We start from the raw sequence: 9,332 nt of genomic DNA on the forward strand, positions 1-9,332 counted from the left end.
ACGTCGAGCTCGCAATCTTCCCGAAGTAGCAGAAATTCCGATTAATCAGGAATTGACTCTTACTGATCAAATCAATCAAATTATCCCGAAGTTAGAGATGGCCGCTATTCGTCCTCTTAGAGACTATGCCGCTCCTTCGCGCGCTGAACCGCATTCAAGTATCGTGCCACCTGTGATTGAGGCAAACAACTTCGAACTGAAACCTTCGCTGGTCCAAGCTGTTCAACAGAATCAATTCTCTGGAAGCCCTGTAGACGACCCCAATCTCCATTTATCTGTGTTCGTGCAATACGCCGACACTATCAAAGCCAACAACGTTAGTTCCGAAGCTATTCGATTACGCCTTTTCCCTTTCTCCTTGAGAGATAGAGCGAGAGCGTGGCTTCAATCCCTGCCTTCCAATTCCATAACTACGTGGGACGAATTGAAGAGAGTATTCTTAGCGAGATACTTTCCGCCTAGCAAAACTGCTATGCTTAGAGGTCAAATCAACGGATTTACCCAGAAAGATAACGAATCACTCTTCGAAGCTTGGGAACGTTACAAGGACATGCTTAGAATATGCCCTCATCATGGACTCGAACCATGGCTGATCATCCATACTTTCTATGGTGGTCTCTTATATAACACTAAAATGACTATAGATGCCGCTGCTGGCGGAGCATTAATGGACAAACCCCATGATGAAGCATACAAACTCATAGAGAACATGGCACAAAACCATTACCAATGGGGTGGAGAACGAGCCGCTCTAGAGAAAGCCCAAACCAAAGGAGGAATGTACGAAATAAGTGGTATAGACCACGTTAACGCTAAAGTAGACGCTTTAACTCAAAAGATCGAGAACTTAACCATCACTCCTTCAGCCACCGCTGCCGCTGTAACACCTAACTGCGAGATTTGTGGATTGACTGGACATGTAGTTGCTGAATGTCAACTCTTGACTGGAGTCCCATCTGATCAAGTAAACTATGCTCAAGGAAACCCTTATTCTAGCACGTACAACCCTGGATGGAAAAACCATCCGAACTTTTCTTATAAGAACAACAATGCGTTGTACGCACCTGGACAAGCACCTGCTGTACCACCTGGCTACCAAAAAGCACCTGTAGCTGCTCAAAACACCCCTAGGAAGTCAAATCTAGAAATCATGATGGAGAATTTTATAGCTTCCCAACAACAAACCAATAAGGACTTCCTAAATCAAAACATCCACAATAGCGAGCAACTAAAACAACTATCGAACAAAGTAGATGCCTTAGCTACGCATAACAAAATGCTAGAAACTCAAATCTCACAAGTAGCTCAACAACAAGCACCTACTGCTGCCCCTGCTGGCACGTTTCCTGCTCAACCTCAACCCAATCCTAAAGGACATGCGAACGCGATAACACTACGAAGTGGAACGAATTACGATGGACCCATAGATCCTAGAACTCAAAACATACCCATGTCACAACAAGAGCCAAAGGAAACCCAAAAGAAAACAACTGACGAACAAACTGCTAAAACTGATGAGAACAATAACGAAGTGGAACCTGAAAAAGAGAAACCTTATGTTCCACCACCGCCTTATAAGCCACCAATTCCTTACCCTCAGAGATTAGCTAAATCAAAAACCGAAGCGCAATTTAAAAGATTTGTAGAACTTCTGGAGCAATTAAACATAACCATACCGTTCACAGAAGCCATAACTGAGATGCCTTCGTACGCTAAGTTCTTAAAAGAAATCTTATCAAACAAAAAGAAACTCGAGGATAACGAAACTATAACGCTTACCGCTGAATGTAGCGCTATCATCCAAAACAACATGCCTCCAAAACTGAAAGACCCTGGTAGTTTCTCTATACCCTGCGTAATAGGAAAAACCATCATAGAGAAAGCCTTGTGCGACTTAGGAGCTAGTGTTAGTTTGATGCCTCTTTCGACCTGTAAGAAACTCAATCTAGGTGAGCTTAAAGCAACGAGAATGTCCCTTCAACTAGCTGACCGTTCAGTTAAATACCCTGTAGGAATGTTAGAAAATATCCCTGTTCGTGTAGGTCAATTCTACATCCCAACTGACTTCATCATTATGGATATCCAAGAAGATTCTAACATCCCGATCATATTAGGAAGACCATTTTTATCAACCGCTGGTGCAATTATAGATGTAAACGAGGAAAGCTTACTTTCGAAGTAGGAGAAGAGAAAATAGAATTTATCCTTTCCCAATTCCTAAAAGCACCGTCTATAATTGACACATGCTGTTCTGCTGACATAATCGACGAGTGTGTCAAAGAAGTAAAATCCGAACCAAATAAGGAAACCGAGATCCTAAGAATTCATATGCCGCCAATTCTTGAAGATGACAACTGGCGTGAGGAATATCAAGATAACCACCTGAGTGAATGCTTAGCCTTAACTCCCGATCCTATACCTGGACCTAAGAAACCTGCTATAGAGCTGAAAACACTTCCTACCGATCTTAGATACGAATTTCTAGATGAAGAACTAAACCGACCAGTTATAGTGAACGCCAACTTGGGACGAACCGAGACTGAAAAATTACTTAATGTCCTAAGAAAATACCCTACCGCTTTAGGATATAACATATCAGATCTGAAAGGTATAAGCCCTTCTCTGTGTATGCACCGCATTATGCTCGAAGACGATAGTAAAACCTCTAGGGAACATCAAAGGCGAATAAATCCTATTATGAGCGATGTGGTTAAAAAGGAAATCCAAAAACTGCTAGAAGCTGGAATAATATATCCTATATCCGATAGTAAATGGGTTAGTCCTGTTCACGTCGTACCAAAGAAAGGAGGAGTTACTGTAATCACTAATGCTAAAGGCGAATCTGTAGCACAACGTACCCAAACTGGATGGAGAATGTGCATTGACTATAGGAAGCTAAACAAAGCTACCCGAAAAGACCATTTCCCTTTACCTTTCATAGATCAAATGCTCGAACGCCTAGCTAAACACTCGCATCTCTGTTATCTGGATGGATACTCCGGATTTTTCCAAATTCCTATCCACCCTGACGACCAAGAGAAGACCACATTTACCTGTCCTTATGGTACATTCGCCTATAGACGAATGCCTTTTGGACTCTGCAATGCACCCGCGACCTTCCAAAGATGCATGATGGCAATATTTGCCGACTTCCTAGATGGAATAATGGAGGTCTTTATGGACGACTTCTCTGTCTGTGGAGGAAGTTTCGAAACATGTTTAGAAAACCTTGAAAGGGTACTTAAACGATGCGTAAGTGTAAACCTAGTCCTTAATTGGGAAAAATGCCATTTCATGGTTCGACAAGGAATTGTACTTGGACACATCGTATCCGATAGAGGAATCGAAGTTGATAAAGCAAAAATTGAAATTATCGAAAACCTTCAACCTCCCAAAACCGTTAGAGAAATAAGAAGTTTTCTAGGACACGCTGGTTTTTACCGACGTTTCATTAAAGATTTCTCTAAAATAACAAAACCCTTAACTGAACTACTAATGAAAGACGCCGAATTTATTTTCACCGATAAATGCACTGAAGCATTTCAAACGCTTAAACAAGCATTAATCTCTGCGCCAATTATGCAACCACCCGACTGGAATGAACCTTTTGAAATAATGTGTGACGCAAGTGATTATGCTGTAGGAGCCGTTCTAGGGCAAAGAAAGGATAAGAAACTACATGTCATATACTATGCGAGTAGAACCCTAGACGAAGCTTAGATGAATTACGCCACGACAGAAAAAGAATTATTAGCTGTCGTATTTGCATTAGACAAGTTCCGTTCTTACCTGGTAGGAGCCAAAATAATCATATACACTGACCACGCCGCCATTAGGTACCTCCTAACCAAAAAGGACGCCAAACCAAGACTTTTGAGATGGATCTTGTTACTACAAGAGTTCGACCTGGAGATTAAAGATAAAAAGGGCACTGAAAATGTCGTAGCAGATCACCTCTCTCGATTAGAAAATCTGAAACCCGAACAAGTACCAATTGACGACGATTTCCCTTATGAAAGACTCATTGCCCAATTAGAAGCGAATGAATTCGAACCGTACCATCCGAACTCTGAAACCAACAAATTAGCAGAAATAGCTTTAGCCCGATCTGACACACCTTAGTATGCAGATTTCGTAAACTACCTAGCTGCTGGTGTGCTTCCTCCTGATCTAAGTTACCAACAGAAGAAGAAATTCTTCCATGACCTAAAACATTACTATTGGGACGACCCACTCCTGTTCAAAAGAGGCCCCGATGGAATCTTTAGACGTTGTGTACCCGAGGAAGAGATAAGAAGCATAATAACACACTGTCATTCTGCACCGTGTGGAGGACACCATAGCACATCTAGAACCTGCGCCAAAATTCTTCAATCTGGACTCTTCTGGCCCAACTTGTGGAGAGACGTTTATTTTGCTGTACTAAGCTGTGATAGATGCCAACGAACCGGAAACATTTCAAGACGCGATGAAATGCCTCAAAAGGGCATTCTGGAAGTAGAAATATTTGACGTCTGGGGAATAGACTTTATGGGTCCGTTTCCGTCATCGTTTGGAAATCAATATATACTCGTAGCTGTCGATTACGTTTCAAAATGGATTGAAGCTATTGCTTCTCCTACAAACGATACACGAGTAGTTATCAAACTCTTCAAAAACGTCATCTTTCCTAGGTTCGGTGTGCCAAGATTGGTAATTAGCGATGGTGGTTCCCATTTCATTTCAAGAATACTTGAGAAACTCCTTCGAAAATATGGAGTGAATCATCGAATAGCCACACCATACCATCCACAAACAAGCGGTCAAGTAGAAGTATCTAACCGCGAAATAAAACAAATATTGGAGAAAACTGTTGCTATATCTAGGAAAGATTGGTCAACCAAGCTAAGTGAAGCTTTATGGGCTTATAGAACAGCTTTCAAAACTCCAATAGGAACTACCCCATTCAAACTTGTTTATGGGAAATCATGCCACCTACCGGTAGAGTTAGAACATAAAGCCTATTGGGCCATTAAGAATTTAAACCTAAACTACACTGCCGCTGGTGAGAAACGACTTCTAGACATAAACGAATTAGAAGAACTTAGACAAGACGCTTATGAAAACGCCAAAATCTATAAAGAGCGAACGAAAAAATGGCACGACAAGCGTATATCTAGGAAAAAATTTAGCATAGGCGATAAAGTACTTTTATTTAATTCTAGACTAAAATTATTTCCTGGTAAGTTACGATCTAGATGGTCTGGCCCTTTCGAAATAACTAACATATTTCCGAGTGGAGCGATAGAAATCAAAGGAGAAACCGTCAAACCTTTTGTCGTAAATGGGCAACGTCTTAAGTATTACCATCATCTCGAATACGATGAAAACATCGAAGTTTTTAAACTTGACGAACTGCCCGCTCTTTCGAAAAAATAGTTTTCTATTTTAAAATCGTCGAGCTTACGACATTAAACAAAGCGCTTGGTGGGAGACAACCCACATTTATTTATTCTTTTTATTTTTATTTTATTTTATTTTTAATTTTTAAACCTTTAATTTTCATTTAATTATTCTATTTTTAATTATTCTAATTTTTTTCATTTTCATTTTTTTTCTTACATCTTATAATGATTACTATAATTATAACTGCTATCTTATTTTGAGAAAATATTTCCTTTTTATAATTATAATTATTATTATAACTTGTTACTTAATTTTATTTCATTTATTTTATTTTACTTTATTTAATTTTATTTTTAAAATTAACACTAGCCTAGTTCTAACTTAATCTTAATATTTTCAACTTCTAGGTTTTTTTCATTTAACTACTAACTACGATGCAAGAAGTTGATAATATGGAAGTTGTGTTCCGTGGTAGAGGACAAGAAGCAAGATTTAATAAGCTGGCTGAAAGACACATGGATTTGACTTGCTATCCTCACCAACCAACTATGGTGAAACTTGGTATCGAAGAAAGCATCCTGCACCTGCTTAACCAAATTGGTTGGACTGGTTCTCACCTGTTCCGCAAGTTTAGCACTTACCGGAAGCTCACTCTGGAATTCTTGAGCTCCCTGACCTATCTTCCAAACTGTGGACAAGGACTGAGAAAAGGAGTTATTCTCTTTAGACTCTTAGGTATGGAGTTTAATTTCTGCATCCGAGATTTTGCTGAAATGTTAGAACTACCTCATGGATCAGATGCATACACCAAAGTAGCTGAAGACAATCTTGCTTACTGGGAGTTGGAAAAATACTGGGGCAAGATCACTGGGAACGACAACCCTGAAGAGAATGAATTTCAATCTGAGAATATCCATAACCCAGCCTTCAGATACTTCCATAAGATCCTGGCTCACTACATTTTTGGTAAACCCGATAATGTCACTGAAGTCTCTAGAGAAGAGTTGTTCATCATGTTTTGTACCTCTCAGAATCGCCCGGTCAACGCCATCGCATTCATGCTTGTGAATACAAGATTACACTCAAAGATGTTTTTGATTCATGGCAAACTCAAATAAGCATTCAAACAACAAGATGGAAGCAGAAAACTCAAAGAAAAGCAAGCATTGATCACTCATAGGTCAACCCATTATGTTTATATGTTTATAGGTTGACTCAACACAAGCAAAACAAGAAGAATGCAGAAAAACAGCAGTTAGGTCGACCTACCATCAACCCAGGTCGACCTAAAATGGAGAAAAATTCATATACTCCTGCTAGGTCGACTCACACATCATTTAGGTCGACCTAAATTGATGAATTTTACAAACCAGCCTGTTAGGTCGACCTACACAACAACTAGGTCGACCTAATCTGTGAAAATGTCCCCAGAACGCATCAGAAAAGGATTCTGGTCGACCTACTCCTTCAACAGGTCGACCTAACTGGGAGCAAAATTCTGCAAGCTCTGCTAGGTCGACCTAAGCACTACAAGTGGTCGACCTAACTGATCAAGAAAGTTCAAAAATCAGTTTTTCTTGGTTCCAACTGTTATGCAATCATATATATTGTGCAAGGGTAATTATTCAAGTAACACCAACGACTGAAAGATACACAAACGCTTCTCATCTTCGTTCTTCATCATCTCCAACACAATTACACATAATCATTCTTGCGTTGCGGGTTAGTGATGAGTTCGATAACGTCCATGGAACGGAATTGAAGATTCCTAGTGGGTGAAGGTTTGTGGGGTTTGTTGGTGAATAAAATCTGCGGGTTTTGTCCTCCACGACGGGTGGTTCTTGGGGGTTTTTATCAAGAGGCGTTCATTGAGGATTCGACTGAGTGTAACGATTGAGGAACGGGGAGTTCAAGGAATCAAGACACTGCAGAAGGGAATCAAAGTGAAGCTCTTGGATAACCTTGATCTTGCTCAAGATTAAGGGGGAAGAAGATTCAAAGGATCGACATAATTGGTTTATCGTTTATCGCTTTGTTATCTTCTTTGTATATACTACTTTCAACATTAATGAAAGATTACCCAATTTCAATTTGGAATTGGGGGCAGACGTAGTCGTAGCGAGGACGATCGACGAACTGCCTAAACAAATATCGTGTTCTTGTCGCTTTTACCTTTTCATTTACATTCTGTTCATATTTGGTTATAATAGCAAATTGATCAACGATTCGAGTGTTAAGATTGTGAATTAAGTTCGTTCATAAACATCACAATTCATCACACATTGAATTACCTTCAATTTGATCATTATCACCAAGTGTTTGTATATTTGTTTCTATCACTCTTACTGCATTGCAAACATTGTCCATCATACAAAAAGTTAATCTGATTTTCATAAGAGAAACGTCTTGATTCTGCAACATATACTCTTATCATTTACTTCAAGTCTTTGACTGGTTTTTAAACACATATATAATCGTTTCGATAGTGGTTCGGAATAGACGCGAGTCGATTCAGAATTACTTCCGCTGAAAAGTCGTTTAAATCCGTAAAACTGTGAACGATCTATTCACCCCCCCTCTAGATCCTAAGGCCAGCGTCTAACAAGTGGCATCAAGAGCTCTGGTTTATTCCGTGCTACGTGAAACACTTATTGGAAAGATGGCTTCCGGACCTAAAGGGGCTCATAATAGAGCTCCAGTTTTCAACGGCGAAAACTACGGCTATTGGAAGGATTGTATGTGTGTCCATATCAATGCAATTGATAGGAACATCTGGACAGCTATTGTCAATGGTCCATTTCAGATCACCATGACAAATGCAACTGGTGCAGTTGTTCCAAAACCAGAAGATACTTGGAATGCTGAAGATGAAAAGAGATATGCATACGATTGGAAAGCGAGAAACATTCTAATCTCAGCTCTAGGAGTTGATGAATACTATCGCGTTTCCCATTGTAGATCAGCTAAAGCTATGTGGGACACATTGCAAGTTGCCCACGAGGGAACGGATGATGTCAAACTAGCTAGGATCAATACGTTAACTCAAGAGTTCGAACTTTTCCACATGGAAGATGGTGAAACCATCGAAAGCATGCAGAAAAGATTCGTTCATCTGAAAAATCGATTAAATTCTCTTGATAGACCTGTTTCCAATGCAGTTGCTACTAACAAAATCTTAAGGTGTTTGAACAGGGAATGTCAACCCAAAGTTACAGCAATTAAGGAAGCAAATGATCTCAACACTTTAGACATTACCACCCTTTTTGGTAAACTAGAGGAACATGAACAGCATCTTAAATGCCTTGACATGCATGATAAAAGGACAAAGAAAGAAAAGAACATGGAGAAAGAGGTAGAGAAGAAGTCAATAGCTCTAAAAGCTTCGAGCTCCAAGACCTCAAAATGAGAGCCAAAGGATAGTGACACAAGTGATGACGAAGACTCCGATGATGAGGAAATGGGACTGTTTGTGCGAAGATACAACAAATATCTAAAGAAAAATGGAGCAAAACATTTCGACAAAGGCTTGATCAACTATAGAAAGCAATCAAACATGTTCAAACAAGATGACGACAACAAAGGAAAGATCAAAGGTCTTTGCTTCAATTGTGGGAAAGCCGGTCACTACAAACCGGATTGTCCATACCTTAAGAAAGAAAAGGAGAAGAACCAAAGCAAAGGTCATAACAGATCTAAAAGAGCTTACATAGCATGGGAAAGTGATTCATCTAGTGAAAGCTCATCAAGCGATGAAGAAGAATCAGCAAACCTATGTTTCATGGCTCATCAAAACAAGAAAAAGAAAGCTGTAAGTCATCTTAAACCTGAACTCGTAGATAAGGTATCTCATTCTCAACTAAAACTTGCTTTTGAAGAATTACATAGAGATGCAATTAAAGCTTTCAAACTTTTGGCCTCAAATAAGAAAATATTTTCATATCTTGAAT

General features: G+C 39.5%; 1 non-coding gene across 1 annotated transcript; it reads right to left on the bottom strand.

The window, feature by feature from the left end:
• Positions 1-472: 472 nt before the first annotated feature.
• LOC131637561 (small nucleolar RNA R71) lies at positions 473-579 on the bottom strand. Its single transcript, XR_009294360.1, has one exon. It is a non-coding gene; the product is annotated as a small nucleolar RNA R71 (small nucleolar RNA).
• Between the last annotated feature and the right edge of the window lie 8,753 nt (positions 580-9,332).

This window comes from Vicia villosa, unplaced genomic scaffold (assembly GCF_029867415.1).
Source record: "Vicia villosa cultivar HV-30 ecotype Madison, WI unplaced genomic scaffold, Vvil1.0 ctg.002028F_1_1, whole genome shotgun sequence".
Lineage (NCBI taxonomy): Eukaryota > Viridiplantae > Streptophyta > Magnoliopsida > Fabales > Fabaceae > Vicia > Vicia villosa.